The sequence below is a fragment of the Panthera leo genome, chromosome A1, assembly GCF_018350215.1.
Source record: "Panthera leo isolate Ple1 chromosome A1, P.leo_Ple1_pat1.1, whole genome shotgun sequence".
Lineage (NCBI taxonomy): Eukaryota > Metazoa > Chordata > Mammalia > Carnivora > Felidae > Panthera > Panthera leo.
Window position 1 is genome coordinate 149653362 of NC_056679.1, and position 9864 is coordinate 149663225.

Genomic DNA, 9864 nt, shown 5'->3' on the forward strand with positions numbered 1-9864 from the left:
GTTAATGAGCAGTAATATTTGGAAAGGAACCATTTTTTCTCAGTACTAGTTCTCAACAGTGGGCTTAAAATATTCAGTAAACCATGTTTCAAACAGATGTACTGTCATTCAGACTTCGTTGTTCCACTCATAGAGCACAGGCAGAGTAGATTTATTATAATTTTTAAGGACCCTAGGACTTCCAAGAATGGTGAATGAGCATTGGCTTCCACTTAAAGTCGCCACTGCATCAGTCACTAATAGAGTCAACATGTCCTTTGACACTTTGAAGCCAGGCATTGACTTCCTTCTCTGTGTATGTAAGTCCTAGGTGGTATCTTCTTCCCATATAAAGCTGGCTATTTCCTCTACATTGAAAGCTTCTACATTGAGTGTAGCTACTGCCATGAATTATATTAGCCAGATCTTTTACATCAGCTTCTACATCAGCCCTTGCTGCTTCGTCTTGTATTTTTATGCTAGGAGATGGCCTCTTTCCTTAAACCTCATGAACCATCCTCCACTAATTTGTCTTTTACAGCTCCTTACTAACTCTCTCAACGTTCACAGAATTGAAGAGAGAGAGGGCCTTGCTCTGGTGTCATCTTTGGCTTAAGGGAATGTTGTGGCTGGTTTGATCTTCCATTCAAACCACTAAAACTGCCTTCACATCAGCAATGAGACTATTTTACTTTCTTATCGCTTCTATATTCACTGGAGTAGCACTTTTCATTCCCTTGAGTACTTTTCCTTTGCGTTCAACTTGAGTGCCGCAAGAGGCCTAGCTTTCAGCCTTTCATGGCTTTTGAGGTGACTTCCCCAGTAAGCTTAATCACCCCTAGGTTTGGACTTAAAGTGAAAGCCATGCAATTCTTTCACCTGAACATTCAGAGGCCATTGCAGGGTTATTAATTGGTCTAATTTTAATACCGTTGGGTCTCAGAAAACAGAAAGGCCTGAGGAGAGGGAAAGAGAAGGGGAACAGCTGGTTGACAGAGCAGTCAGAATGTACATAGTGTTTACCGATTAAGTTCACTGTCCTATGTGGGTGTGGTTCGCCCCAAACCATCGCAGTAGTAACATTAAGGATCACTGATTACAGATCACCATGACAAATATCAAAATAAAAAAGTTTGAAATATTGCTAGAATTATCAAAATGGGACCCAAAGGCAGGAAGTGAGCAAATGCTGTTGAAAAATGAGACTGAGAAACTTGCTCGATGCAGGGCTGCCACAAGCCTTCGGTTTGTATAAAATGCTGTATCTGCAGAGTGCAGCCGAGAGAGGCACACTAGAACAAGGCGTGCCTGTATATGGCTCGGGTGGCATCTCAAGTCAGGGAGATAAGGAGGGATGGTGTAAATAAATGGTCTGCACACAGCTGGGTTCACTTAAAAAAAAAAAAAAGAAGTCAAATCTATACCTCACATCACACACCCAGATTAATTTCAAATACAGCAAAGGTTTAAGTGCTACCACCCACTGCTAAAGAAGCTGTAACAGTCCAGACATCACTGGTTGTCACCCGTCTGGGAGGACAGTTGATTCCCAGCACTGGATATTTTCGCACTTTTTGATATTTGCAAATCTAATGGTTAGAAGCACGGTATCTTCTTGTTTTAAATTTGCATTTCCCTGATGACTGCAGTTTAAACAGCTTCTCGTGTGTTTATTGACCATCTGGATTTCCTGTTGTGTGAAGTTGCCTGTTCAAATTTTTTACCCACTTATTTCTATTTGGTTATTTGTATTTTTCATATTGATTATTTTAGGGTTTCTCTTTACTTCCTAGAAAACAGCATATTTTTGTGGGGCAGTTATTTTCTTCTGTGTTAGGGCTTTCTTTTCATTTTATATGTGGCTTCTCATGTGCACCTGTTTATTATTTTGATGGAATCAAATTGTCATTCTTTTCCTTTGTGATTTTTGCTTTTGGGGTTTTGTTGAAGAGGACTTCCTGACCTCAAGGTCACAAGGATATTCTCCTGTATTCTCTTATGAAGAAGGAGAAAGAAAAAAAAAAAGAGGAGAAAGAGGAAAGGAAGGATAAGTGGGAAAAAAGGAAACACTTGATTTTTTAAAAAATAGAAGTGCTGGAAAAAATATGAGAAAATTCCTTTTGTAATTTTAAAATGAGGTGACTTTTCTAAAAATGACTCAAAAACTCTAAGTCCTAAAATTGAAAATTGATAAATACTTTAGACTTTTTTAAACTTCTGCAGCAAAGCATACCATAAGCTGACAAACTGATGACAAATTTGTAATTTATATCACAGACCACGCTCCATAACATAAAAAGAGTGCCTAGAAAACAATTAGAAAATATAGTGACACAATAGAAAATTGTCAAAATACATTAATAGAGAGTTGATAGAAAATGAAATACAAAGTACAATTTAATTTTACAAAGTGCAATGTACAACTTAATTGTACAATGAGACAAATACCAAGTTAAAATAAGCTATGAGTCCATTTTTCATCTAGGAGATTAACAAAAATGAAAATTTCGATTACATGGTCTATTGACAAGACAGTGGGGAAACGGTCACTCTCACTCATTGCTAGTAGAAATGTAAATTGCCACAATGCCTATGGAAAGCAATTTGGGAAAAAATTTAATTACAAATACATATACTTTGTTGCTAAGTAGTTCTACCTCTGTGAATGTATCTTACACTTACACATGTGAAAATAAATAATATTATTCATTGCAACATTGTTTGCAAAAGAAAAGGACTAGAATGTTCTATCATTGACAGGGATTAGATTAGAAAAATTGTAGTATGTCTAAACAACAGCAATCTGTGCACCAATAAAAAACAGTGAGGAAGCTTTCTATACCTAAACATCTGTGAAATGTATTGTGAATTGAACAAAGCAAGGTGGGAAAAAATTGGGTAGGAGGCAAATTTTGTTTAAAGAAGTGCAAGACAGGAATATACATTTTTATTGGCTGGTATTTGCCTGAAGTAACTGGCAAATTACAAAATTAATGACAGTGGTTACCAGTGTGTGAATGACAGGGCAAGGAAAACAGGAAAAGCAGATTGATGGAAGGCAGTTTTTGCAGACTTCACATACTTCCATGTTTGTTTTCTAATTTTTGAAAGATGATTTTGTTACCTGTTGAATTGATTACATTTAAAAAAATCAATTTGGTGGCTCAGTCGTTGAAGCGTCCGACTTTGGCCCAGGTCATGATCTCACAGTTCTTGAGTTCAAGCCCCACGTGGGGGTCTGTGCTGACAAGCTCAGAGCCTAGAGCCTGGAGCCTGCTTCGGATTCTGTGTCTCCCTCTGCCTTTGCCCCTCCCCTGCTTGTGCTCTCTCTCTCTCTCCCTCTCTCTCTCTCTCTCTCTCTCAAAAATAAATAAACATTTTTTTAAATAAAAAAATAAAAAATCAATTTACTTAAAAATAAAATTAATAATATTGATTTAATTAAAAAAAATAGAAGCCAAACAGTGAAGACTGTACCTTTAACTATCTTTCTACCTGTGTCAGGGTTTGAAAAGTCACACTTTTTAGAAACGTGGTAAGGAAATGTTGACCCTGAAAAAAGTTCCAGTACGCTGCTATGTTTATGTGCCAAAACAAATGAAATTTCCTGAGATATTTCAGGAGAGATATTATAAATTTAAAAATGCTTTTTCTAAAGTAGACTATGAAGAGATGAAATAATTTATGGTAAGCTGAAGCAGTGAAAATATTCCATGCAATGCAAAAATGTCAACTTCAAAATTACTCTGAATATCACGTATAAAGAAAAAAACCCAAGTTTGCCATTAAATGATCAACTGACAACTCGAAGCAGAATATACCGAAATGTCTAACATTTTATTATCATATCTATTTCTTGCAATTCAGAAAAACCATAAAGAATATCATCTAAATCTGTAATTTAATGCATAACACTGTAACACATTTCTAAAGTAAGTTTTAAAATGAGTCAGCCTTATGAGTCTGAGTGACATTTTGTCACTGATTTAAAGGAAAATGCTGCCTCTGTTAAGATCTTATAATACATATAATAAAGAAAAACACAGTATAAGTTTAGACAAATTTGAGAACTTTATCACCTTACCATCAGGGTGTTAATGCATATGTAAGCACAAATATTTGAACTATTCCTTTCATTATGTCAGATGACAAGAAAGGTGCCTGAAAATTGTCTTATTTGTTCAGGTAAATGAAGTAACGTCAGATCTAGGAGTGATGTCCTTATCATTATAGGATCTAGATGTCAGAGTATCATGGGCTAGAATAACGTTTGTAATGGTGTGAAAATGAAATATTTCAACATTGATGTTTTCCCTGAAAGGATTTATTTTCATGGTTACTCTTTTGCTGTCGGACTAGCTAGCTGGCTTATGGGTCTCACCTACAAAAACAAAACTCTGAAAAAAAAAAAGTGTCTTTAATTAAGTAGAGCAAAGGTAAAGAAACAAAGGGGGTGTTAAAAATGGAGAGATGAGTGAGGAAAGATGTTAATTGGGGCCGACATTCTGTTTGTTAACTCACCTGCAGTTTTAAGGGCTGAATTTTTATTATTCTCACAGAAGAGCATAGAAGGCACACAGGAATGAATGACCACAGGATGGGGCCAAAGGCGAGGACAGTTGAAACTCAGTGAGTGGCAGAACAAAAAGTAAAAGAATAAAAAAAAGAAAAGAAAGAAAGAAAGAAAGAGAGAGAGACATTCTCGAGACATTTCATTACAGATTTTATGGAAATAATCTGATTTAGTCTTCATTGACTTTTCCTAAATCTTCACATTTTAATACATTTTTTAAAAAAGTAATTAATTTTAAGAGGTGAGTGGGGAGGAAGAATACCCAGTACATGGGTCCCAATCAGCACAAGTCCTGCTTGTTCTTGGCCTGCAAGGTACTTGGCCTTGAAGGCACTGTGGCTCCACCCAGGGCTTCAACTTGAACAGAAGGAGAGAAGCAGACTTAGCAGTGAGAGGGGTAATATATGCTACCATATGGCCAGATTCCTTTTATTTGTCAAGAGAAGATAAAAATCTGTATCATTCTTATGATACTGAAATATTTTTTTAAAAAGTTGTAAACAACCTTCAAACTAGTTGGCAACCTGTGTGCTTTAATGACAGCTAACCCTTGCACAAAACTTCTTACATGCCAGGCTATGTTCTAAGTACTTTACGTAGCGTCATTTCATCCACCAAACAACCACATGAGGTAAATCCTATTTTATCCCCATTTTTAAGATGAGTTAACTGAGACACAGTTAGGTCTATAACTTGCACGAGGTCGCACAACTGGTAAATGGCAGAGGCAGAACCTGAGCTTCAGAACTTTGTTCCAGAGTTCAGACCCTCAAGCACTAAGTTATTCCTATAGGAAAATGTCCCCTTCAAAGAGCTGCTTATAAAAATTCCATTAATTGTAGAACTGAATTCTATACTATACTGGCACTGTGTTGATATTTTTCCATGGAATAATTTTTTTCATTCTTTTAAATCATTTTTTTATTTGGAAAACTTCACAAACCACCATTTCTTTTTTAATTCAAGCACAATTAACATGCCGTGTTACATTAGCATCAGGTGTACAATATAATGATTCAATAATTCTATGCATTACATCAGTGCTCATTAAGATTAATGTACTCTTAATCCCTTTTATCTATTTTACTCATCTCCCCACTAACCTCTCCTCTGGCAACCACGAGTTTGTTCTCTATATTTAGGGGTGGTTTTTGTTTGTCTCTTTTTTCCTTTGTTCATTTGTTTTGTTTCTTAAATTCTAACTATGAATGAAATCATATGGTATTTGTCCTTCTCTGACTGATTTATTTCACCACTGTTTCTAAAGGGCCCAATTTGGAAGAGGGATATTTTGGAAAGGTAAGGTTATTATTAATTAAAGATTTTCTAAAGGTAAAATTCATTTTGGAAAAAAAATATTTTGTGTGTTTTAGCTACCATTTCCCATTTTTTCTTATGTAGCAAAATGCTACATGATAATTTTATATGTGCATATTTATATACACTTATACATGATTATACATGATTTATATATAATATACTATGATAGTGGTGTGCCTGTGTGGTGATAAGGCAAAAAATGTAAACAAGCAGCACAATTTGATACCTTTGACTTCAGTCAAGTTACCTAGACTCACTTCAGTTTTTCAGTTTTATTCAGTTTATTAATAAATTTTTAAATACAATTTAAATTAAATTAAATTGAAAATAAAAATTATAAATAAATGTTTATTCCGTTTATTAATAAACTTTTCAGTTTTATTCAGATATAGTTGACATCACATTGTGTAAATTTAAGATATACAGCAAGATGATTAGATTAATATATATATTGTGGAATGTTTACAACACTAAGATCGGTTAATACATCCTTTACCTCATGTAACTATGATTTTGTTGTTGTTGTTATCGTGACAACATTGAAGTTCTACTTTTACAGTACTATATTGTTAACTATAGTCACCATGCTATGCATTACATCCTTGGAACTTATTCATGTTATAAGTGAAAGCATGTACACTTTGACCCACATTTACCCATTTTCCCCACTCTTCACCCTTTAACAACCACCATTTGCTCTCTGTTTCTATGAGTTTGCTGTTTTTTAGATTCTACATGTGAGTGAGATAGATTGTACATTATTTGTCTTTCTCTGTCTCACTGACTTCACTTAGCATAATACCCTCAAGGTCCATCCTTGTGGTCACAAATAACAGGATTTCCTTCTTTTTTATGGCTGAATAATATACCACATATATATACATATATATATATATATGTGTGTGTATATATATATATATATCATATACACACACATATATATACACACATATATATACACATACATATATATCATATATATAATATATATCATATATACACACATATATATACACACATATATATACACATACATATATATCATATATATCATATATATCATATATATATCACATATATCATATATATCATATATATCATATATATATATCACATATATCATATATATCATATATATCATATATATATATCACATTTTCTCTTATCTTTTCATCTGTCAGTAGACACTTACATTGACCATAGATATCTTGACCATTGTGAGATATTCTGCAATTAACATGGGAGCACATATATCTCTTTGATATAGTGGTTTTCTTCAGACAAATACCCAGAAATGGGATTGCTGGATCATATGGTAGTTCTCTTTTTAATTTTTTGAGGAACCTCCATACTGTTTTCCATAGTGGCTGCACCAATTTACATGTAAATTGATAGAGACTCTCTCAAGCTTTCATTCCAAGGTCTATTGTAAATTCAGAGAATTCATAGACATGGGTTACTCACTAGTGGTTTTACTTGCTCTTGGGTAGTATGGACTATTTTCAGAGGGTTGGCTATTTGCCTTCCACTGGTATAAGCCTGTCCCATCACGTCTATAGGCCTCATTATGTCTATAGGTCTCACATCTGTATCCATACCTCTCAGAGATGTAATTGTAAGAAAAACACCTGAAAAGTCCTTCCTGATAGAATAATCCTTTAGCAGGTCCAATTATTTCAAAAAACTTCTCTCGCAGAGTCCACTGTTGGTTGCAAAAGAAACATCTCTATTCAGTGTATACAGGAAGTAGTAGGTCCTCCATATCTTCTCTAGGAAGGCTACTCCTTTTTCATTATTAAAGTTCCATCTCTTCCTAACATTAGCTATGGGCTCACAGCTATCCTTTCTAAATCCAGATTCTGGCTGACCCCAGATCAAAACCTTAAAATTTCTCCTTACAGTAAGCAGGTGTGATTCCCTAAATTGCCACCATGAAGGATGTCAAACTCTTAATGTTCCTCACTGACATAAGGTAGTGGGAAGTACTATTTAACCCAAACACATACACATGATAGAAAGTCATACTCTGTCCTGGGGTTTCTACTCCTACTCCATGCAGTTTCAGATAGTAGAAAGCTGGTCATTTTTATTGTGCTAAAATCTAAATATTTGAGTCACCCCTACAACCTCCTCCTTGGACCTGGTTGTTCCAGCAATGGAGGGTAAGTGAGAAGAAGTTTGAGGACGTCATTAAGATTCAGTAGACTTTCAGACTCTCAGTTAATTTTCTTCCAACTGAGCCAGGACCACGGAGCCATAGTGAGCAGCATTGAACAGGAAGCCAGCCTTAGCTAGGTAGCACAGAGGTCTCAGATAAAACAAACAAAGCAGGGCTTTGTGAGGTGACAAAAAGGAAATGAGCAAAGTCACACCCTGAGCCCATCAGCCAGGCAGTCTAGTGAGCAGGAAACAAAGCCACGAGACCAATGGCCCCCAGTGGTGAGACTATACTGCACAGGTGACCAGAACAGAGCTAAGGTTGAGTTCTGTCCATGAAGCCACTTTGATGTATTCTAATTGCCTAGAGCAGTGCTCTAAGAAAATAAGGGAAGAGCCTTCCTACTTTTCAACATAGCCTATGGTTTGCAGAAGCTGTTTTTAAAAATAACATGAATCTGATCTTACAAAATATTTTCTGACATGAACAGAAAAATCTGTAAGTTGCTGCTAACAGTACTATTATGTTAGAAGAAGAAAAAATGAAAAACAGATTAAAGATTTAACATTCTGCTCAGAACCTTTCTCTTACCAAGGATAAACCCAATCCTTTGGAAGTTGACCACTTTTTATCCTATTCTCAAAATGCAGAAGACCTATGTTGATAATGAAGACCGTGATGGGATTCTGATCCAGGATGCTTCTTAAACAATTAGGTCTAAATAATATGGAAGCTATATCGAACGTGAACATTAAGGACGTTGTAATCTAAATGTTGAGTAAAGTAAAGAAATAGGGAAAATTTACAATTAAAAGTGAATCTTCTGAAAAAATATTTTTGCCACATCCATTTGAGAAAGGCAGTTGTACTTTTTAAGATAGGACTGCATGTCCAGATTATATTTTATAAGGGCATGGGAAGATCTCATCCGAGTGTAAGCAAAGGAGAGTAGCCAAGACATCCCTTAATCAAAGAGAGACTGGAACAAGTATAGTGTATGTGGAGAGCTAACAGATGAAATCAGTGTGGGTAAAGTAGACTACATGTATTAAGGAGCAATGGAAAATCTATACAGGTCATGTAGTCCCAGACTTGGCTATGCGGCTGAAGAACTTGAAATTGATAGGTCAAGAGGACATTATAGTTTCTGTAATGGGCGGATACCGGTGGGTGACACAGTGGGAGGGAGATGTTTTAAGAAGCCATGCAGGTTAGGCTTGGGCAAAGATGAGCTGATTTCTGCATATTGGACAAGGCTAAATCCATAATTCTGGCATGTTGTCATAAAGGTCTGACAATAATGGGATATTTGAAAAGGAAAAGAAAGGGTAAATTTGAGAAACATTAAGAAAAAACCCAAGTCCCTGACAGACTGAATATAGAAGAATAAGACAAACATAGCACATATTACTCTCCACCAATCCTTTATACATAGAAAGCCTATAAAATACTACTGGAAAACTGGGAGAAGTAGAGAGGCTGAGAAATGGGGCCCTGCACAGGGGTAGGGGTGCATCCTGATTTATTTTTCATATTGACTATATGATTCAAAGCAGAAACTATTGGCACTTAGCACTGGTTTTAGCATTAAAGAAACAACCTAGTCCTGGGGAGCTTTCACTGTATTTGGGCAAGAATGCAGGGCAGACACTGGTATGAAACAAACACAAAGAAAATGAAATGTAAACACCTTGATAATGAATAAATGATATTTTTACCACTGAGAGGACTGAAAAAAAGGAATAACACAGGAAGTGGGGGCAGTGGATTAAAATGTCACAACTGGGAAGCAGGATGCTGAACCTTGAGTTATGCGTTGAGAGATTGGAGATAG

General features: G+C 35.6%; 1 long non-coding RNA gene across 1 annotated transcript; it reads right to left on the reverse strand.

The window, feature by feature from the left end:
* Positions 1–2187: 2187 nt before the first annotated feature.
* LOC122200978 lies at positions 2188–8126 on the reverse strand. Its single transcript, XR_006194025.1, has 3 exons — positions 8013–8126; positions 7471–7574; positions 2188–2284 (listed from the first exon to the last, which is right to left on the reverse strand). It is a non-coding gene; the product is annotated as an uncharacterized LOC122200978 (long non-coding RNA).
* Positions 8127–9864: the final 1738 nt, after the last annotated feature.